General features: G+C 42.1%; 1 pseudogene; it reads right to left on the bottom strand.

Moving 5' to 3' along the window:
• The window catches only part of LOC124789168, a 33,955-nt pseudogene extending 26,891 nt beyond the window's left edge, over positions 1 to 7,064 (bottom strand).
• Between the last annotated feature and the right edge of the window lie 17,735 nt (positions 7,065 to 24,799).

A 24,799-nucleotide genomic window follows, 5' to 3' on the forward strand; every position in this document is an offset into this window, starting at 1 on the left:
GGATGGAAAACAGATTTATGAAGTTCCAGATTAATGTAGTAATTGAATAGTAGTTAAGAATAGCCAGTCTAGTTGTATATACCTGTTTTACAGATTAAGGGTGAAGGTAATTTCAATAGAGAGTTAGCCTGAAGAAAGACTTTAAATACTCGATCTTCTCCATGGAAGGGGGCAGTGTAGCGACACTATCCACTCTTAGCAAAAGTAATACGAAATGGTGGGAAAGTTGCAATGAAGTATTGCATTAGCAGCTGCAAGCTATGGTCACAGTATTCGGCATGTGGATCAGATTAACATGCGCATTTTAGATACCGGGTGCATTCAATGGAAAACTGTACCATACAGTGGTAACATGCGGATCAGTATCGTCAGACTAGGTCAAGTCTCCTGTTGTAGGCAATGTAACTAGGTGCCAAGTCTTAGTGAAAAATGCATCACAGAGTGATATAAATATGTATGAATTTTGATGCAGAGACATTCCTTTCACTGGAGTTCAGCAGCATGATACATTGTGATGAATTTCCTTCTGTTCCAATAACAGTGAAAGTATTTTATGCTGTATCTGAGATTCAGTATCTTTTTCCCCATCATAGAGTAGTTAAAGTTATTTTTTGCGCTGTCGTGATGCATGGGCAACCCTGTCCACTTCCTGGCTTAATATGCAGCAGAGTGCATGACTGTTTGCACCACATTACCAACAGACTAGTGACCATTCATACAATTTCCATAAATTTCTGTACAAACTACTGATAATAATTCACCAGACTTCAGACTGCAATTCTTTCTCTGAGATTAGTACCAGAAAATCCTGTAAGACTTCCATTATATTGTGATGCATACAGACTCCCTAACAACTTATTACTCCCATAGCGCAAAGTCACATTTGTGTACACTGCTTATTAGGTGCGTGACGTGCAACCCTTTAAACATTTTCGTTACTCATAATACATGATCTTCCATGTCCTTTGCAACGACAATCATGTCATCTAAATACTTCATACACTGCCTAGGTGTCAATAACTCACCAAACACTGCGTAAATGTTGCTGAAACGTAGATGGTACGTTTTTAAATCTGAACAGCATAAGCTGATATTGATAATGTCTTGATAGAACCACAAATGCGGTGTGTGACTGATCCTCTAGTGCTTCCTCTAAGTAATGACTACCACTCTGCATATCCATGGTAGAAAAATATCTGCATTGCTGCAGATTATCCAAATTTTTTATGTTCAGGATTGGCTAAGCATCCATAACCATATACTTGTGAAAGTATGACAGCTTAAAATCTAGCTGAACACATAGAAATTTCAAATGTTCAGTTTCACTTACCACATGCCCTTTCTGTGCAATTAAAACGTCAGGTTTTATTGAATTATGGGTTAGAAACTAAAAACTGCGTCTTGTTGTGATTTAGCGTTAGTTTATTTTCTACAAGCCATGGATTTAGGTCATATACTGCATTATTTGAAACCAAGCCAATGTTGCACACAACATCCTATACTACCAAGCTAGTGTCATCACCAAACAGAAATATTTTAGAGTTGCCCATAATACTAGAGGGCACATCATTTATATAAAAGAGGAACAGGAGTAACCCCAACACCGATCCCTGGGGGGCACCCCCCCCCCCCCCCAGTACCCTACTCAGACCCCACGTAACAGCTGTTATCAACATTGTGAATAATGACTTTTGCTGCCTGTTGCTAAAGTAAGAGGGGAATCAGTTGTGAGCTACTCCCTGTATTCCGTGATGTTTCAACTTCTGGAGCAATATTTTGTGATCAACACAATCAAATGCATTAGTTAAATCAAAAAATATGCCAAGCGTTCGAAACCTTTTGTTTAACCCATCCAGTACCTCACAGAGAAAAGAATATAGCATTTTCAGTTGTTAAACGACTTCTGATTCCGAACTGTACATTTGATAGCAAATCGTGTGATATAAACTGATCAATTATCCTTACATACACAGCCTTTGCAATAGCTTTAGCAAAGACTGATGGCACAGAAATAGGTCTAAAATTATCTAAATCTCATCCCTTTCTCCCTTTTTATAAAGCGGCTTCACTACTGAGTACTTTAATCGCTCAGGAAACTAACTATTCCTAAAGAAAAATTACAGATGTGGCTAAATTCAGGGCTAACATAGGCAGCACAGTATTTTAATATTCTGCTAGACACTGCATCATAAACATGAGAGTCCTTAGTCTACAGTTATTTAATTATTGACTCTATCTTCCTCTTGTCTGTATCACAGAGAAGTATTTCAGACAATCTCAGAAAGGCATTTGCCAAGAAAGTTATGATTTCTGGTAGAAACTAAATTTTTATTTAATTCACCAGCAATTCTCAGAAAATGATTGTTAAATACTGTACATATTATTACTGCGAACTGACTTTATATCATCGACCTTGTGCTGCTGACCAGACACTTCCTTCACAACTGACCATATGATTTTAATTTTATCCTGTGAATTAGCTATTCTATTTGGATACCACATACTCCTTGCTTTCCTAATAACATTTTTAAGCACCTTACAATACTGTTTGTAATGGGCTACTGTAGCTTGATTGTGACTACTTCTAACATTTTCATACAATTCCAATTTTGTTCTACAAGATATCCTTATCCCACTACTCAGCCGCCTGGGCTGCCTATTATTGCTGGTATCCCGTTTAGAACATTCTAATGGAAAGCAACTCTCAAAGAGAATGAGAAATATGTTAAGGAAATCATTGTGTTTGTCGTCTATATTATTGGCACTATAAACATCCTGCCACTCATGTGGCCTACAGATCGTCAAATACGGAAAGACTCTTACTCTATTACACTGCACTGCCACTTGTAACGCCGGAAATTTATATCCTCCTGTTTCCATCTATTGTACTATAAATTTTTTCCTTATTTTGTTACCTGAAGTTATGACATTTCTGTGTCTATATATTGTAATTTGTTTTGTAAATATTATTTGTATTTTTACGCTGGGTCTGGCCTAGGGAAAACTATGCTATCGAACGATTACATCGATAGGTCGTGTGGAGAACCAAAGTGTTTAGGATCTTTGGTAGTGTTAACTCTGCCGCTTGGAGCGCGGGCAGATAGAGGCTGGCGGAAGTAGGGTGGTGGAGCAGGGGTGATGTGTGACGCTCCCGCGAGTTGCCGCGCTTTCGGGGTTTGGCAGCATGTAATTGCACTCAACTTGCTATGATAGTTTCTGACACGGTGTCGCAGACGGGAAGCATTAGCTGGCGCACATCAAGAGCCCGTTTCGTCTAGTGACCATGTTGAGAAGAAGGTGCGCCAACATCCAGCTTCTGCATCAGTGACGGCCGACAATGAGTGACTGTCGCCACCTCCCCAATCGATGACTGCAAACCTTCAATCAACCAACAAGGAAGACTGAAAGCACGTAAAGTTTTTGAACTGTATGGCAGACCTCAGCTTTTCAAACTGTTGCATCACAAAAATACAGCAACTTAACATGAACCTTTGTTGCTCATTGTTCCAATTGCATTACCAATCAGGGTCCCTTCCTTTTCTGGAATAAACCCAAGTGTCATTGAAATCTATACACCAGCATTAAAGTAATATCATTCCATTTCACTGCTTTAATTTCAAAGTTCAGTTGAAGTAATCATAGCTGGCTACAATATTTAGATTACACAAGCACAAATTAATTAAGAGTGCGAGTTTTTCTACCATATTTTAGCTTTCCTGTGACTGCAGCTCACTTGGTACGTTCTAAATTTTACTATTGTTAATTGTTCAGAATCATTTAATTCAAGTTCAAAGTTAAATCTCTTATTTCCAAATTGCGTAGATTGAAGTAGCTTTTGAAATGATTGTTGAGGTAGACCAAGACTAACCTTATTTTACTGAATTTCGTACTGCTTCAGAAACAAAGCTCACTTTTAATTTCAGTCACTAAAATGACTTTCAATTTTCTGGTTTTATTAATTCTTTTGCTAAATTAAGCCAGAGTGTAGCAAAATTTATTACTTCTGACAAACATTCAGTTTTCACACAACACGTGTCAACCTTCAGTTGCCACACTTTTAGTGCAAATTATATGTGCATTAATCTTTCATTTTCAGTTATTGTAGTTGTCCATAGGACTGGCGACCGTAATTTTCCCCAAATCTCAAATATCTAATTAACGCCTATTAATTGTTAATGTAACGACTGCACATTTACTTTCTTTATTAATTTTACCCTTTTCTCAAAATTAATTTTCACCAATTTCATTTGCATTTTTCCTTTCATTTAGATGTAACCCTTTCCTCCCTCTTTACCGACAAGTTAACTTCGGTGACAATTGCTTTTCCCAAATTTCCATTAGGTGCAGGCAGTTCAATTTTTCACTGTCATTAACGGCGATAAGTGAGGGGGAGGTTACACACTGAGGACAGGAACTTTAATATTAGAGAGTGAAACCCATCTCCAATCCAGCAATATATCACTGCATACCGTGTCGATGTACTAAACATACAATTCGTATCCTGTGCCATACAAAATCGCCCCTGGTACATCATTCGTATAGCTATCGGACACCAAACACTCTTACATATACCGCAAAGACAGACAGCATAAGCATATACACCTTAGGTATACTCCTTGCTGCACTAGATGTTTCCCTTGAGGTCGGGCAGATATCCATTCTACATGCACGACCAGAGCGCCCTCAGCAGACCGAAGACACTCTCAGAACTGTTCTACAAATTCGGGGTCGGCCCCACTCGGCATAAAGGCGTTACAGCTTATGGCCCAGACCTGCTTGCTTTCTTGCTTTTCTACACCCATCTCTAGATTCTGGGATTACAAGAACATATGTAATTTCGGATGGTTTGCAAGAATATCATACCATTTTCGCGATACTTCTCGATATCAAGCACATAGCAATATCGCTTGCATTGTGATATTGCGCGTGCACCATAATTCCGAAGATATAGTCCGGAAGTTATTTGTCTAGAAAGGCGAAAGCTTAGCGAGGTTAAGCATGCTGTAAACCACTGAGTAACTAGAAACTTATCCTATCTGCAAAGGTCTTTACATGAAAACACGAAAATGTAGTGGAAATTGATATTACCACTCGCGAATACTGATGTCGGTGATGCAACAGATTCCAAATCATCCCTATAATTTACAAAGTCAACTAAGGTGTTTCTCTTGTCTAGAGAACCACCAAACGTGTCTTCCACCTATCTTTCACCTGCTACATACACCCCACAATCGATGTTCCCTCAACTTAATAAATGTGCGAAATGTGCGGAAGCAGTCAACCGGACAATTTACAGGGAAGGGAATAATAGTCCAGTGCAAACAGACACCCATATTGAATCTTTTCAAATTTCCATACGATCACGAAAGCTACCCAACATATACTACGTATTAGTTCGCTACTCGGACGTCTAGAGGACGACATGGTTAAGTCAACTACATTCCTGCATCCCAGCAGGCCTTTCCATTTGGACGGCTCCTGCCGTGAATGGGAAATGTGAATCATTCCCGCCACAGGCCACTGGCACTGCATGCCAAGCACGGACAGGCAGAACCATCATCCTAGGAAATTGGTCACATATAATTTTGATCACTATACTTACAATTAAATGTTACTATTGTGGTCTCAGTTGAACGACATTCGACAACGAGTGAAGTATCGGAAATACACCCTGCTGGTGGTTGTGGCTCTGAGAATAGAAATATCTGTACCATTCCTATGACTTGACATACTCTTCCCTTTGCTATCACAGTATTCCACGTCAAATCGATACCCTCCTTACGACTAGACATAGTGATTTCCTTTACACATGTCGGAACACAAACACATACCTTTTAATCGGCCAGGAATTTTTACATACCTTATAAGCCTGATGCTCAAGGTGAACTAGCACACATCCCCTACTACTAAGTGTAATACTTCGTCAATAACTGATTGCCGGCGATATGAATTAATACTGACCGAAAGTCAACGATGGATGGACATGTCCCATACGCTTTCTTGCGAGTGGTATCATTGTGTCTTAGAAAGAAAACACAGCCATATTACCGTCACAAGTGGTCTTGGTTCTACAGGTGTATACAAGTATCCATGTTAAAACCTATACTGGCTTTATAAATCGAGGTATGGAATTACCTCTGAATGTTGTAGTTTTCTCCAGAAAAAAACCGCGACAATGAATACAGACGGTGATTGCCAGAATGTATAGTGTCAGTCCAACAGTGCAGTTACACGTCGCCAACGGTGCAACCTCTTAATAAAATTACCGAATTTAGGAAGTGATTCGGCTAGAGAACGTGGTATGAAGCCAGTATTTGCAACGCCCTCACACTGCTACCGCTGGATATTTCTCCAGTACTTGTAACGCATTCTGTCTCGATGCCATGTCAGAGGTTCGGTGATATATCGCCTTGTTATAGGCGATGGTTGATTGAGAAGGATCACAAATAGTAGATGGTGTGCTGATTGAGGTCGTAAGGAATGTACACTAGCTTTTCAGATCTCAAATGCTACGCTATGCGCTAGAAATGCTGTCTGGGATTTGGAATCAAGTCTCTCCATTCGAGTACATATTGGGTTGGATCCTATGGAGAAGTCCTTTAATAATTACATCCATTAGTGTATCATATTTCTGACAATCTCATATTCCGAAACGAGTCACCTTTCTCGAATCTGCTACAGTAGAATTCCAACGTTGTTATAGGTAGTCCCTAAGCATCTTGCAACTGCCATTTGTGCAGCTTTGCGTGATTTATCAATTTAAGTCAGAACTGAGTATATGTCGAAGAAAGCTATATCTACCACCTTCTGAAACCTGTCCAGAAACGGGCTAAGTTGAGTTATTGGGGCGCAGAACTGTGTTTTGACCATTCAATGGAAATGGGAACATATTGTCGTAGCTCCACCAACTGTGCACGTTGTGTAAGGTCAGTGCCAAACAAAGCCCCCTCCTGCAACACGAAGTACTATAAAAGACAGTATGGGAACTGGGAGATGGACGAGGATTTTGCTGCTGCATGGTGGTGCATCCCCAAACAACATACAAGTACTGCTGGCTGAAACATATCCGCGTCCCTCAGAGTTCATTCACGTCGATCACCCCAACATGCTATCTTCATTATTCTGTACGATCCAACAGAGAAACATTAAAAACTATAAAAAGCTCCACTAACTTCATCCGATAGAGAACTCGATAAGATTTTTACCGCATATGTCTCCCCCCATATATCGAAAATATATACCAGCTGCTTGCCAGCATAGAGCACATCTGAGATCCTATTAAATATACAGCTATTGAACCATCGCAGAGACCAGTGTAAAAAAGGTGCATGGCCTGTGCTGTGGGAGGATGGGCGTGTCCCACAAACTATATTATAAGTCGAAGATATCCTTCCTGTGAACCTTTCTCATTGTTTGAAACATTGATTTTTTTCTGCTCTAACACGCTTTGTACATTGTCATACACTTTGTTTTTTCTGCCACGACTTCTAGGTCTGTGTCAGGATGTAAACTGGCATTAACACATTCTGATCGATTGCTTCTCACAGAAAACTAGACTTCGCACGGTATAAGTAATGTTGCTACTGCTGCTACCATAAAACAAAACACACACACGCCACACACTGGATGATTTTAAATAAAAGACAGTTACAACATTAGGAAACGAAGATTTTGGCGGCGTTGAGGGGAGTTTCCAAACTGCTGTCCAAAGGTGATTGATGACCTTCACATTTAAACTCATCTGTCACGGTGACTGAATAGCTGATGGCTCTGCGTTCCGTTTAGACTAATTCCTCATATTGCAGTCGTGTATGCGATAATGGTTTCGGTGGTAGCCATCCCCAGAAGGTGTTGCCCCCCGCCGGCCGTGATAACCGAGCGGTTCTAGGCGTTACAGTTTGGAACCGCGCGACCGCTACGGTCGCAGGTTCGAATCCTGCCTCGGGCATGGATGTGTGTGATGTCCTTGGGTTAGTTAGGTTTAAGTAGTTCTACGTTCTAGGGGACTGATGACCTCAGAAGTTAAGTCCCATAGTGCTCAGAGCCATTTGAACCGTTTCGTCGCTCCCCCCCCCCCCCCCCCCACCAAATCTCTTTCTCCAACTCAAACAAGCGATGTCAATCAATCATTATGGAGTAACCAACAGCCAACCAGCGGACTAATGGGATGGAAAAGACACTGTCGATGTACTGAAACAGTAAGTATCACTGGAACAGTCCACTGGTATACTGCCGGTTCATAGTGTCCAACGGGCACAATATTTCGGCGACCAGACATGTCGCCATCGTCAGGTGCGCTGACGAACTGAGCTCCGGAGGGCGGGCGGCTGATTTAAATCCCCTCCCCCCGCGGGCCGCTCTCTTCACCGTCCGCGCCCGCGCGCCGGCGGTCGCGAAGGCGTGGGCGTCGGAATCTGTCGTAACGTCGATGTGCTTGCTACGTCCGCCCTGGTCGCCAGTTCCTACTTCTTGTTGAGAGTCTTCTTAATTACATTCAATGTCGGGTCCCAAGCCTTGCTGAGACTGTAGCCGCAATCTCGGTTGATAAGATCTTCCCTGGCGCGAATTTCGATAGCCTCCCTTATAACGCTGTCCCATTATTTAGAGGTCTGAGCCAGGATCTTGGTACGCTCATAATCCATCTCGTGTTTCTCGGACAAACAATGCTCTGCTACCGCCGTCTTATTTGGATATTTCAGTCGAGTGTGCCTTTGATGTTCTCGGCAACGATCTTCGATGGTGCGTACTGTTTGTCCGATATAAGTCATCCCCCCTGACGATGGCGACATGTCTGATCGCCGAAATATTGTGCCCGTTGGACACTACGAACCGGCAATATACCCGTGGACTGTTCGATCACCAAATACGCCGGGAGAAACTGAAGAATCACAATAAATATCACAGTTGATAGTGCGAACAATTTTAGCAATTTTACAGTAATTTCAACACCGATCAGTGATGCAGCAGCATGTTTCCCAGTATTAGGATCATAGCTAAACCGTCCCTTGTCTACTTTGCTAGTATCATTACGAATGTAGGTAGATGACTGTGCAGTATGTCCATTGATTGTTAATTCTCGAACATATACATCATCAAAGTACACCAGACAGCACTCTACATATTTTTAGTACCTCGAGCATAGTGCTTAATTTACGATCTATCTCTAAGCGGATGAGAGTCACAGAGCATTCTCGCAGTCTCAGGATAAAATTAGAGACTGAAAGAACCCCTTGTACTGTCATTATCAAGCAGCCCTGCAGCACTGTTACCGGTTTAATCGGCAGCCGACCAGAAGCAGACCGCTACATTCCACGTCTCGTGAATGAATGGAGCTAGCCGTGTCCCCGTCCATCCAAGTGCACAACATTCGAAAGTGTTGTGATGTAATAGATGGTTAAGACGAACAAGAAACGGGTGATTTTTATGCATGAAGGAGCTCCAGACGGGTGGAGTTAGAACCATTTTACGTAAATCAACTACCCTATCAATTTTAAAGTATTGTTAAAGTTAAAATGGCTCTAAGGACTATGCGACATAACATCTGAGGTCATCAGTCCCGTAGGCTTAGAACTACGTAAACCTAACTAAGCTAAGGATATCACACACATCCCAGCCCGAGGCTGGATTCGAACCTGCGACTATAGCAACAGCGCGGTTCTGGACTGAAGCGCCTAGAACCGCTCGGCCACAGCGGCCAGCTATTGTCCTAGTATCTGGGATCAGTAACAGGAGGGTATTTGTAGGAGAGAACATACACACGCACTCGTAAGCCTACACGGTTCTGCACTTAAAACAGGCTACGTTAGATCGCTTGAGTTTCCGACCTATCTTCTTCTTAAGTTGCCAATCCTAAGATTGATTTGCAGCAGCTCTCCATTCAGTGCGATTGTCGGCCAGCCTCTTCAATTCCGTGAAACTTCCGCATCCTAGGTCCTGCATTATCTGGCTCATGTACTTTCTTCTAGGTCTGCCTCTTGCCCTTTTGCCCTCCACAAGGCCTTCCGTTATAGTGTGGAGAAGACTTTCATGTCTCAGAATGTGTCCCATCCATATATCTCTCCTCTTCTTGACCGTCTTCCAAAGAACTGGAACTTCCTCCGCTCTCTGCAGGACTTCTTCATTTGTCATCCTGGCCGTCCATGGAATTTTTAACATCCTCCGCAGACACCACATTTCGAATCCTTCAATACTTCTTCTTTCGTCCTCTCCAAGTGTCCAGGTTTCGCTGCCGTAGAGAAGCACACTCCCAACAAAGGTCTTTATTAACCGCTTCCTTAACGACAGACTTATCATATTTGATGTGAGGAGTCCTTTCCTTTTATAGAATGCAATCTTTGCCTGATTTATTCTACTTATTACATCTTTCCTACTACGACCATCTGATGTTATTCTGCTTCCCAAGTAGACAAAGTCTTGTATTTCTTTCAGCTTCTCTCCATTCAGCCTTATATTCGTAATTGCTTGATTATTTTGTTTGCTTGCAACTAAGATTTTTGTTTTTGACTTATTAATTTTCATGTTGTACCGTGTAGCAAGAGTGTTTTCCATTTCCTCCAACACTACTTGTAATTCTTCCTCATTTTCCGCTAGGACAGTAATGTCATCCGCAAAACGCAGCATATCAACTATTTTTCCCTGGATCCTGATTCCATTAGCTTGTCCTAACTTTTCTCTGACCTCGTCAATTGCTTTCTGTATGTACATATTAAAGAGGACAGGGGAGAGTGCACATCCCTGTCTCACACCCTGTTTAATTTTTGCTTGTTGTTGATTTTCCCCACATCATCATGGAATCAGGATCCAGGGAAAAATAGTTGATATGCTGCGTTTTGCGGATGGCATTGCTGTCCTAGCGGAAAATGAGGAAGAATTACAAGTAGTGTTGGAGGAAATGGAAAACACTCTTGCTACACGGTACAACATGAAAATTAATAAGTCAAAAACAAAAATCTTAGTTGCAAGCAAACAAAATAATCAAGCAATTACGAATATAAGGCTGAATGGAGAGAAGCTGAAAGAAATACAAGACTTTGTCTACTTGGGAAGCAGAATAACATCAGATGGTCGTAGTAGGAAAGATGTAATAAGTAGAATAAATCAGGCAAAGATTGCATTCTATAAAAGGAAAGGACTCCTCACATCAAATATGATAAGTCTGTCGTTAAGGAAGCGGTTAATAAAGACCTTTGTTGGGAGTGTGCTTCTCTACGGCAGCGACCTATCAGTCGTGTGGAATGCAGCGCTTTTAATATTCAGATGTAAAAAAGTATATTTCCAGCGCATGACGTACATCCGCCTTGAAGGTTTCTGTACCATAAACTGTGCTAACAAACTGTATAAGAAAAAAAAATATTTTGCAAAAACAGACAATGTCTGATGGGATAATCGCAATCAGTGGTTTTACATTGTTATTTGTAATCCGCCTTGATTGCATAAAATGTTTATTCACACGACCGGTTTCGGTTCCTCTAGAACTATCTTCAGATCTGTAACGATAATGATACTAATTTCCTATTTCAGGAATGCAAATCTTTTTCATCCTAATCAGTCACCATCAAATGTATCAGAACATAGCTGCAATTTCGGTTACAGGAGTAACCCATCCACACAACAACGTTCAAATGCTGCGTCACATAAAATTGGTTGGCAGAATGCACGTAATTTATATTAATTATAACACTATTACCGACATGTGGAGTCTGGTACATTTGTTACATTACACATGCACATGCTGTTTTAAGTAGATTTTTGTAACTTACTTTTATCTCTAAAAATACTTAATTAAAATCTGTGGAAGTCAAGGTTAAAATCTTTACTTGCCAAAATGAAAATACACAGTAAAATTATCATTTTATACGATCTAAAAACAAAGGGCGATTTTTATATCCATGGCGTTGGTGTAGACTTGTTTTCCTCTATGGTCTACTTCCGTGGTTCCCGCCATTTCGGTGTTGAGCCGCGATCCGCCCAGTCGTCTGACGTCCATCGCCGTGGGCAAGAGGGCCACGCAGGAGGGCCCCGTCAATGACGCCAGGCGCTGCACGCATCTTCAGGCTTCCCCATCATGCACCATCTCTCATCCCTCGGCCTGGACCTCCACACGCAACACTTGTCATCTCAGTAAGTCGTCATAAATACTAAAATAGGCGCTATGATTGAACTCACTTTGCTCGTTGAGGATTAAATTCGGATCTTTCTTTTTGTGGGTGTATATTTCAATTTCTTCCAATATGTTAAGAAACCGTCCCTTATGAGCTGTATGCAGGATGTCTAAATTTTGTTCAATGTTCGTGATTGAGTGCTTTAAGGCAGCCATACGCGCCTCAAACGCTGTTTTGTTTTGAGAGTAGGTGTGCTCCCTGAATCTGTTCTCAAAGTTCCTACCAGTCTTCCCTATATATTGTTTACAGCAGTCATCACATTTGATATTATATACACCTGAATCCTGAAATTTATTCCTACTATTACATATTTGTGTCACAGCTTCAATTTTAGAGTGTTATTTGTTCGGAACCCTATTTTAAAGTCGGATTTACGAAAGCATCTTTCAATCTTATCTGTAATTATTCCACTGTAAGTGAGAACCTCGTGTTTTTTCTTGTTGTTCCTCTTAACTGCGACTTGACTTCCTTCTATTTCTTTCATTTGCCTCTTCTTTATCTTATTATAAGTATTCATCACCTCCTTGCACGTATATCCGTTCGCTACGGCCACTTGTTTTAAAATACTTAACTCCTTTTCTACTTCCTGTTGGCTTAGTGGCAATCTTAGTAGCCTGTATAACATCGAAGTAAAATATGCCCATTTGTATCGCGGTGGGTGACAAGAGCGCTCTCAAACTAAATCTGTACACGTGTGTTTTCTGAATATGCTAAATTCATGCTTCCCATCTTTTTTTATTAATGTTAAATCTAAGTAATCTGTATGGTTGTCTTCTTCAAAATCTATATTGAATCTAATTTTCGGGTGTTGAGGGCTCATTTTTGTGCTACGTTTTCGATATCATTTTTCCCACTTGTATAATAAAGTAGTCAACATATCGCCTGCAATATACAATTTTCTCAATATACAATTTTCTCAATATACAATTTTCTCAATATACAATTTTCTCAATATACAATTTTCATGGAAGAATTAATTTTTCAAGTGATTTACAAAAATGTCAGCCAGCGTTCCAGCTAAACTGTTCGCCATTGACAACCCGGCTTTCTGTTGATAAATTTTACCATTGAAAGTGAAGTAATTGAACAAGACTTGTTACAGCATTTCCACTAGTTCAGTCACTTCCCCCAATTCCAACTTACCATGAGTGAGGAGATCGTTTCTTTTACAGGAATGTTTGTGTACAGATTGGTGATATCCAATGAAACTAGTGACGCTTCCTGAGGTATAATTAAGTCTTTCATTTCCTCGGCAAATTCGTAGCTGTTCCTAATGTTAAAAATCCGACGATATGTATATGCCGCCTTCAATCTGTTATTTCGCTCTTTATTTAATTTATAACTTAGGCTACAGGTATTATTGACGATTGGGCAAATCGATTTTTCAACCTTATGGAGCACTTCCTTAAAACAGTGGCTCTGTGTGATATATGCACAATATAGATTTTCAGAGATGTATAGCGTCCAATATTTACACCCGATCACAGTTCAGAAATTATACTATGCCCACATCAGTCCTATATAAAATGATCGTTAGTAACGGAGAATACCTCTTACAAGGAAATAGATAAACGCATAGAAGCAGCATCCGATATGTGAAATTCAAAGTCATACCGCCACTAATTCTGTAAACACCACATCTGACAAGCAGATGTATATGTGGGGATGCAGTGTCTCACAAACACCTATTGCTAACTTAGTTATGAAACTGAAGATTGGATTTGACACCCAAGATACGACAGGGGGATGGAGTACATCGCATAAATATTCGTTCGTTTAGAGGAATGTGTCACGTTTCATCACACATGAGATGGAACTCTGATGACCAAGAGGTTTACTGTTAACGATCGGCCCGCATCTCGTGGTCGTGCGGTAGCGTTCTCGCTTCCCACGCCCGGGTTCCCGGGTTCGATTCCCGGCGGGGTCAGGGATTTTCTCTGCCTCGTGATGGCTGGGTGTTGTGTGCTGTCCTTAGGTTAGTTAGGTTTAAGTAGTTCTAAGTTCTAGGGGACTGATGACCATAGATGTTAAGTCCCATAGTGCTCAGAGCCATTAGAACCATTGTTAACGATCGCAAGTAGACACTGCGCTAATACCCACACGGAACACGCGGTTGTATACGGGTCGAACGCAGGCTATGGCACACAACTGATGGATCCTGACAGAACACCAGGAAAAAATGGTCAAATGACCGGTAGCGACTTCCCCCTCTCTAGAATTCTTCATCAGTCTACCATTAAATCGTACCACGTCACAACTCCATCTCTACCGACCATTCCATCCACTCTGTCCTCCTTTAACGTAGAGGCAGATGGTTCTTTCTTCCTGAAAAGTGTCAAGTACAGTAGTCAACTCGCGTGTATCACTGTTACCTCAATAGACATACAATAGAATGCCGCCTCAAGAGAAAGTGTTTCCCTGGACCCTTCGCTTCCATGTCGACGTTTTCTCGGATTCCTCTTGCTGTTGCATACTTGTTCCCATGTACAAGAATTGTTCTGCACCAACCAGAAGACACGCAAGTACTTCAATTTCCCAGCATTTCAGTGCATATTCCCTAAATTTATATGTATTTTCCACAATTATATCGATTTTTTATGTCAGTTCAATCCATGCAATTATGATATAATTTCTCGTTCTGTGTTCTAAAATTGCTATTGAAGTAGTACAGCTGTCAACACCTAGAGCAAATGCACTGATCAGGAGGCATAGTACAGCATCCAGTGTCCTCCAACCTGCATATTCCACATTTACAGAGCTTCTGCTCTGTTTTCTATATATCTGCGTATGTGCATGTCGCGGATGGCTCCCAAGACCCGCAGTAGACGCGAGTAGCGTTAGAGTTTGGATCCACCGCGTGTTATATCCGGAGCATTGTTGGGACACAGATTCACAATGTGCCACGTCCAGGACAGAGTTTGAAGGTGGATCCGCCATGCACAATGTACGGAGCAATGTTGGGATGCAGATCCACAATATATCACACCTGAGTTATCATTCGAGTGTGGATCTGCCGCACACTACATGTTCAGAGGTGGATCCACCACTCGTCACATCTGAGGCAGGTCTCGCAGGTGGACCAGCCTCGCTTTACACCTTAAGATGTATTCCATGTTCGAAGTTGAGTCCACCAGCGGCAGGACCTGCTCCTGGGAGCCGTCCGCAACACATGCTTGTGCAGAGACGTACAGAAAACAGAGCAGACAGTCTGCAAATGTGGAATATTGGAGGCGACTGGATACAATCGAGTACAGTGCTATACTATGCCCCCCGATCAGTGTATTTGCGCTAGGTGTTGGCAGATGTACTACATTTACAAGCAATTTTAGAACAGGAACGAGAAGTAATGTCACGATTGTATGGGAAGAACTGACATAAAAAATCGACAGAATTGTAAAAAATACGTATAAATTGAGGAAATATACACATAAATGCGGGGAAACTGAGGAAGTATTTGCGTGTCTTCTGGCTGGCGCAGAACAATTCTTGTACATGGGAACAAGTATGTGACAGCAAGAGGCATCCGAGAAAACGTCGACATGGAAGCGAAGGGATCCAGGGAAACATTCACTTTTTTTTTTCTACCGAGGTAGCGTTCTATCGTATGTCTATTGAGGTAATAGTGATACACGCGAGTTGACTACTATAGTTGACGCTTTTCAGGAAGAAAGAGAACCATCTACCTCTAAACTTACCTGCGTCTGTGTTAAAGGATGACACTGGATGGAGTGGTCGGTGGAGATGGAGTTGTAGCGTGGTACGATTTAATGGTTGACTGATCATGAATTCTAGAGAGAGAGAGAGAGAGAGAGAGAGAGAGATGAGGGGGGGGGGGGGGGGGGGGAGAAGAAGCTGCTGCAGGTCATTTGACCATTTTTTTTTCCTGGTGTTCTGTCGGGATCCATGAGTTGTGTGCCATATCGTGTTCTGTGTGGGTCTTAGAGCAGTGTCTACTTGCGATCGTTACAGTAAACCTCTTGGTCATCAGAGGAGTTCCATCTCACGTGTGATGAAACGTGACACATTCTTCAAAACGAACGAAGATTTATGCGATGTACTCCATCGCCCTGTCGTATCTTGGGTGTAAAATCCATACTTCAGTTACATAACTAAGTTAGCAATAGGCGTTTGTGAGACACTGCAATCCCTGCGTATACATCTGCTTGACAGATGTGGTGTTTACAGAATTAGTGGTGGCATGACTTGTAATTTCATACATCGGATGCTGCTGCTATGCGTTTATCTGTTTCCTTGTAAGAGATATTCTCCGTTACTAACGATCATTTTATATAGGATTGATGTGGGCATAGTATAATTTCTGAACTGTGATCGGGTGTAAACAGTGGACACTATACATCACTGGAAAGCTGTATTGTGCATGTATCACACAGAGCCACTGTTTTAAGGAAGTATTTTCTTCGTTACACAGTTTGTTACCATAGTTTATCGCAAAGAAACCTTCAAGAAAGATGTTTGTCATGCGCTGGAAATATTTCTTACATTGGAATATTAACAGCACTGCATTCCACACGATTGATAGGTCGGAAACTCAAGCGATCTAACATTATAGCCAGTTTTAAGTGCAGAACTGTGTAGCCTTAGGAGTGCATGTGTTTATGTTCTCTCTTACCAATACCCTCCTGGTACTGATCCCAGACACTAGAACAATACTTTAAAATTGATAGCGTAGTTGATTTACATAAAATACTTTGAACTCCATCCCTCTGGAGCTTATCATGCATAAAAATCACCCGTTTCTTGTTCTTCTTAACCATCTGCTATTACGTCAACACTTTCGAATCTTGTGCACTTGGATGGGCGAGGACGAGACGTGGAATGTAGCGGTCTACTTCTGGTCGACTGCAGATTTCTGGTAACAGTGCTGCAGGGCTGGTTGATCAATGACAGTACGAGGGGTTCTTTCAGTCTCTAATTTTATCCTGAGACTGCGAGAAAGCTCTGTGACTCCCAACCCCATAGAAATAGATCGTAAATTAAGCACTATGCTCGAGGTACTAAAAATATGTAGGGTGCTGTCTGGTATACTTCGATGATGTATACGCTCGAGAATTAACAATCAATGGACATATTGCACAGTCATCTATCTACATTCGTAATGATACTAGCAAAGTAGACAAGCGATGGTTTAGCTATGATCCTGATACTGGGAAACATGCTGTTGCAGCACTGGTTGGTGTTGAAATTACTGTAAAATTGCTAAAATTGTTTCGCGTTATCAACTATGATGCTTATTATTTCAGTGCATAGACGGTGTCTTTTCCATCCCATCCATCCACTGGTATGCTGTTAGTTACCACATAATAATTGACTGACAACGCTTGATACTGTCAGTGAAAAAGTTTTGGTGGGGGGCAGCACCTTCTGGGGGTGGCTAGCACCTTTGGACAGCAGTTTGGAAACTTTCCTCAACGTCGCCAAAATCTTCCAGTTTCCTAATGTTGTAGGTGTCTTTTATTTGAAATCATCCAGTGCGTGTGGTGTTACGGTAGCAGCACTAGCAATCTGCCTTATACTGTGCGAAGTCTAGTTTCCTGTGAGAAGCAATGGATCAGAACATGTTAATGTCAGTTTACAACCTGACGCAGACCTCGAAGTCGTGGCGGAAAAAACAAAATGTATGGCAGTGTACAAAGCGTGTTACAGCAGAAAAAACAATGTTTCAAAGAATGACACATGTTCACAGGGAAGACCTCCTCGACTTATAATATGGTTTGTGGGATACGCCCATCCTCCCACAGTACCGGCGATGCACCTTTACACTGGTCTGTACAATGGGTCAATAGCTGTATATTTAATAGGATCGTCAAATGTGCTCTATGCCGGCATGCAGACGGTATAGATTTCCTGTATATCGGAGAAGAGATATGCGGTAAAAAATCTTACCGAGTTTTCAATCGGATGAAGTTAGTGGAACTTTTATAGTTCGTAATGTTTCTCTGTTGGATGGTACAGAAAACGAAGATAGCATGTTGGGGTTGTGGGGCGACTGCTGGGAAAATTTAATTGCAGTTATATAAAATGTTTGTAGAATGTAGAAACACTTCATTTCCCGGCCGATGCGCCATATGAGGGGCGGCGGGTGGAATTAATTGTTATATAATGTTCCTATTATTTATGCTGTTGTTTGCCGTTCTCAACACTGGCTCTCTAACTACAATATTGGCAACCAGAAAGTGATTAGCAAAACGTGAAGCCTGTAATTAGAATTCCTAGAACCCCCACTTCATCTGAGAATACACTTATAGTTACAGCTTATAGCTCTGATGAATTAGGAGATTGTCTGGGATTTATAATCAAAAACTGTGGTGAAAAAACGTTTTGTATTGTGAAAGTCACAGATGAAAACAAAAGAATCCACACAATCTAACTAACAGAGCAGTTCAGAGTCTAATGCGCTGATGCGACTATAAATGTCCAAATTAAATGTTTAAATGAATGCTCGCCATAATTTGATGATTAGGTTCATCAAACGCCACGCTAAACAATGGTAAAATGTTTGTCCCGCGGCGGCACGTGAAAATACGACATACGCAAACTGAAGATAGATAATTAAAATCATCCTAGAATTAACACTTCACTCGAAAATGATTTCATGGTTACGCGTAGTGGTGGGCAGGAAGTCGCGTATCTGTTAGAAATCGCAGTGACTGAGAAGTCACAGATATCACAGTAGCAACTTTACAGAATCTAACTGCGATTTCAGTCACAGTTAGTAGTCGCAAGTAGTATTTCACATTCAAAGACGTGAGCCATCTATTGGTCGAATTTAGCACTGCTTTCTGCGATTTCAGTGACAAGTCGCAACTAAGAGTCGCAAGTAGCAACTAAAAAGCGCGGTTAACAGTGGCATCTGTTGGCCGAAGTTCGTACTACGTCCGTCTCTGCGGTACGCTATGGAGTCTAACTGCGATTTCCGTGACGAGTCGCAAGTAGCAACTAGAAAGCGCGGTTAACAGTGCCATCTGTGGGTTAAAGTTCGTACTACGCCCAGCTCTGCGGTACGCTATGGAGTCTAACTGCGATTTCCGTGACAAGTCGCAACTAAGAGTCGCAAGTAGCAACTAAAAAGCGCAGTTAGCACTGCCATCTGTTGAGCAAAGTTCATACTACGCTATTCGCTACCGAGTCAGACTGCGATTTCTGTGACAAATCGCAACTAAGAGTCGCAAGTAGCAACTAAAAAGCGCAGTTAACATACTTTTCCTAGTGTCATCTGTTGACCGACGTACGTACTTCGTTATGAGAGCCTTGTGCCTCACGAGATCGATGTGCTGTGTGTGCATATGAAGGGCTTATTTCAATAGTGGTACAAGTCCATTTTTGTTAATTTTGAGATATAGAGTCGTAAAGTTAAATGAGTGCTGAAAAATCTGCAGTTGAGATACCAGAAATATTCAAGCATATGGCTTCTTGCTAGAGATGAACCTTTATATATGTTTGTTTGGATCACTAATTTCAGAAGCATTATAGACAGAAAAGTGTAGGTAATGGACATGTACCACTATTGAAATAAGCCCTTCATATTATATGACGACATTCAGCATCAGTTATGGTTGGTCAAATACTGCTGTGACTCTGAATGTATTTTATTAATAAGAAGCAACATTGCCTTTTTCTCCTGGAAATATCAAGTAACGTAACAAATGTGTTTGATTCTGCTTCCAATATGACAGTTTTGGTTAATACTCCACATGCCTACAGGGCTTTGCAATGTTAACACAGCAGAACTCAGACATCTGTATAAGTGTAGAGAAATGAAAACAGTCATATGAATGCCTCACTTTTGTTCCGACACAGTTCAAGACTCGGGAGAAAAGTTTTACACCTGGTGTTCTACATGGCAACTTCACACACAAGAACTTTTTGCCGACACTACTACCACCTACATAAGTAAGCTTTTCCACTGTCACTTTCAAGTAATGCACTTAAGCTATTCCTGATTTAACTGGAAGATCTGTGCTTCCCACTTTCATATCAACAGCCTCAAAATGCATATTGTAGACTTCGGGATATGTTACAGGTCAGTGTCACACCAAGATTGTGGAGAAAGGGGGGGGGGGGGCGGCACCTCGGTATCCAACAAGTGTTTACCAATAAATAAGTGGCGGAAAATTACGAGTATAGGACGGCTTAACATGTGGAAAATGAGATTTTTATTATTCACTCAATGTATTTAACATTTATTATTCCTTTAAAATCGCACAACAACTTCAATAAAACACTTTAATCAGTCACACACTTATTTCACAATTATTTCACTTTTAAACTGCAAATCCTCTAAGAGCTGTCTTGAATCTTCACGAGTCTCTCTCAACAGCCTTGATGTGGATAGATATGTACAGCAACCAGTAATCAGTCAGAACTGCGTCTGCAAAAACACAAGGATTATTAAACAATTTTTGCTGTCACTTTACTAGCAATATAATTGACAGAGTAGATTGCTAATATTTGCTATATCACATTCGCAAGAACGATCTCACTGAAGTAATTAAGTCCATCAAAATGCTTAGAAACTAACCTCTCGTCTGACGAAAACGGTCTAAAGACTGGCAATTTCTTCAGCTCTGTTGACAATGATATTTTGAATTATCACTTTACTGAGTGACTGAAATGTAGTTCAGGTACCTATGAACATAATAATATGTTAGAATTCATTTTCTAAACACGAACTATTACGGTACTGTGCGGCTACTTATATATTAATTACACTATTAATATTTTCACAGTTGTTTCTTTAATACAAAATTAAAGCCAACGGAAGAATAAACGTAAAACATACTTACCAATGACAGGTTTGTTGAGATGCAATTTTCTGTGTGGACAGATGTAACTTTTTCATACGGTGGTACGTCGCAGAAATCGCAGGAGTCACAGAAATCGCCGAAGTCGCCGAAGTCGCCGAAGTCGCCGAAGTCGCCGAAGTCGCCGAAGTCGCCGAAGTCGCCGAAGTCGCCGAAGTCGCCGAAGTCGCCGAAGTCGCCGAAGTCGCCGAAGTCGCCGCAGTCGCCGAAGTCGCCGAAGTCGCCGAAGTCGCCGAAGTCGCCGAAGTCGCCGAAGTCGCCGAAGTCGCCGAAGTCGCCGAAGTCGCCGAAGTCGCCGAAGTCGCCGAAGTCGCCGAAGTCGCCGAAGTCGCCGAAGTCGCCGAAGTCGCCGAAGTCGCCGAAGTCGCCGAAGTCGCCGAAGTCGCCGAAGTCGCCGAAGTCGCCGAAGTCGCCGAAGTCGCCGAAGTCGCCGAAGTCGCCGAAGTCGCCGAAGTCGCCGAAGTCGCCGAAGTCGCCGAAGTCGCCGAAGTCGCCGAAGTCGCCGAAGTCGCCGAAGTCGCCGAAGTCGCCGAAGTCGCCGAAGTCGCCGAAGTCGCCGAAGTCGCCGAAGTCGCCGAAGTCGCCGAAGTCGCCGAAGTCGCCGAAGTCGCCGAAGTCGCCGAAGTCGCCGAAGTCGCCGAAGTCGCCGAAGTCGCCGAAGTCGCCGAAGTCGCCGAAGTCGCCGAAGTCGCCGAAGTCGCCGAAGTAGCGGAAGTAGCGGAAGTAGCGGAAGTAGCGGAAGTAGCGGAAGTAGCGGAAGTAGCGGAAGTAGCGGAAGTAGCGGAAGTAGCGGAAGTAGCGGAAGTAGCGGAAGTAGCGGAAGTAGCGGAAGTAGCGGAAGTAGCGGAAGTAGCGGAAGTAGCGGAAGTAGCGGAAGTAGCGGAAGTAGCGGAAGTAGCGGAAGTAGCGGAAGTAGCGGAAGTAGCGGAAGTAGCGGAAGTAGCGGAAGTAGCGGAAGTAGCGGAAGTAGCGGAAGTAGCGGAAGTCGCGGAAGTCGCGGAAGTCGCGGAAGTCGCGGAAGTAGCAGAAATAGCAGTGGCGGAGGGATACGCGACTTAGGTTCCTTAAATGCGACTCTTAACTGCGACAAATCACAGTTAAGAATAACAGATACTGAAAAGTAGCATTCACAGAAATCACTGATATCGGAAAATCGCAGTTTAGCCCATCACTAGTTACGCATATCCCGAGTAACTTAATACGGCATCCGAGGCTGTTTGTAGCAATGATACCGACGCGACACGACGCGACTCCCGACACAGATGGCGTGCTGTTCAGCGTCTGGAGAGAACTGGGGCCTTGCTTCCTCGCGCAGCGTTCTTATATATAAAGCCGTGGTGCGGACGGCTAGGGGAACGCCTGATCAAATCGGCTCTCCCGACTAGCCGCTGGGCTAGTAATGCACCACATTAATTTATTGAATAAATCATAGCTTCTTTTGCTGATGGCCGATGAAGCTCTCAATTTAAATGTGCATTCAGCACACGGGTAAGTAATCATAATAAAAGTTTGGCGTGGCTAAGTTAAATATTTTGGGCGAGAGAATTAATTTAATTACACTACACGCAGTAGATGAGCTCTGAACCTGCCCTTTGGAGATACGCTATCGCTATAGTTTTACAGTTATTGAGTTGAAACTTCTCACATCTTTATGGTTATAGCGGATCTCCATTCTACTTAAATATAAACATCCTAGCCTTATTTATTAGCCTACTTAATCTATCTTGCTTCCTTAAGTTTCAAGACAAAAACCAGAAAATTATGAATTTCAACTAAAATCTTAATTTGTGAGATCCAAAGTACCGTTTCTATTAAATTATTATTGAAAAGGAATCTAAGTATAAATTTTTAAATCTCTAGCTCTTTTCTGTTGCGCCAATGATTTTTACAGAAAAACGTCCAAATTTCGAAAACGGTTAAAGTTACTGAACTGACATTCAACACATGTTGATTTAGTATTACTCCTGACATGCTAGAAACATTTTAGGTTATTTATTTGATTTTTAAAGTATTGCGCAACATTTATGACGTCAGAGCTAGTTACAGCGGACTGGCTGGCACACAATGGAAAGACTGATGTGCATTTATTACAGCGTGAGTAGGCTGCTTCCCTACACGGTGATAGACGTGAATGGGCCTTGAGGGACGCGGATATGTTTCAGCCAGCAGTACTTGTATGTAGTTTGGGGATGCACCACAATGCAGTAGCAAAGTCCTCGTCCACCTCCCAGTTCCCATACTGTCTTTTATACTACTTTGTATTGCAGAAGTGGGCTTTGTTTGGCACTGACCTTACACAACGTGCACAGTTGGTGGAGCTACAACAATATGTTCCCATTTCCATTGAATGGTCACAACACAGTTCTGTCCCACTAACTCAACTTAGCCTGTTTCTACATGGGTTTCAGAAGGTGGCAGATATAGCTTTCTCCGACTTATACTTAGTTTTTACTTAAATTGGAACAATCACATGCGTAAAGCTGCAGAAATGGCAGCAGTTGCGAGACGCATAGGGACTACCTATAACGACGTTGGAATTTTGCTGCAGCAGATAGATTCGAGGAAGGTGACTAGTTTCGAAATATGACTGTGTCAGAAATATGATACACTAATGGCTGTAATCATTAAAGGACTTCTCCATATGATCCAACACAGGTATATGCTTGAATGGAGAGACTTGATTCCAAATCCCAGACAGCATTTCTAGCGGATACCATAGCACTTGAGATCTGAAAAGCTAGCGTACATTCCTTACGACCTCAATCAGCACGTCAACTACTGTCTGTGATCCTTCTCAGTCAACCATCGCATATAACCAGGCGATGTATCACCGAGCGTCTGACATGGCATCGAGACAGAATGTGTTACAAGTACCGGAGAAATATCCAGCGGCAGCGGAGTGAGGGAGTTGCAAATACTGGTTTCATACCACGTTCCTTAGCCGAATCACTTTCTAAATTCGGTAATTTTATTACGAGCTTGCACCGTTGGCGACATGTAACCGTACTGTTGGTCTGACACTATACATTCTGGCAATCACCGTCTATATTCATTGTCGCGGTTTTTTTCCGGAGAAAACCACTACATTCAGAGGTAATTCCATACCTCGATTTATAAAGCCAGTATAGGTTTTAACATGGATACTTGCTTACACCTGTAGAACCAAGACCACTTGTGACGGCACTATGGTTGTTTTTTAACATCTGGAGGTTTGTAAGACGGTTATGCCTCTCATTCTAAGACACAATGGCACCACTAGAAAGAAAACGTATGAGACATGTTCACCGATCATTGATTTCCTGTCAGTATTATTTCATAACGCCAGCAATCGGTTATTGACGAAGCATTATACACTACTGGCCATTAAAATTGTTACACCAAGAAGAAATGAAAATGATAAACGGGTATTCATTGGACAAATGTATTATACTAGAACTGACATGTGATTACATTTTCACGCAATTTGGGTGCATAGGTCCTGAGAAATCAGTACCCTGAACAACCACCTCTGGCCGTAATAATGGCCTTGATACGCTTGGGCGTTGAGCCAAACAGAGCTTGGATGGCGTGTACAGGCACAGTTGCCCATGCAGCTTCAACACGATACCACAGCTCATTAAGAGTAGCGACTGGCGTATTGTGACGAGCCAGTTGCTCTGCCAATATTGACCAGACGTTTTCAGTTGGTGAGAGATCTGGAGAATTTGCTGGCCAGGGCAGCAGTCTACATTTTCTGTATCCAGAAAAGCCCGTACAGGACCTGCAACATGCGGTCGTGAATTATCCTGCTGAAATGTAGGATTTCGCAGGGATCGA

Source organism: Schistocerca piceifrons, chromosome 3, assembly GCF_021461385.2.
Source record: "Schistocerca piceifrons isolate TAMUIC-IGC-003096 chromosome 3, iqSchPice1.1, whole genome shotgun sequence".
NCBI classification, from domain to species: Eukaryota; Metazoa; Arthropoda; class Insecta; order Orthoptera; family Acrididae; genus Schistocerca; species Schistocerca piceifrons.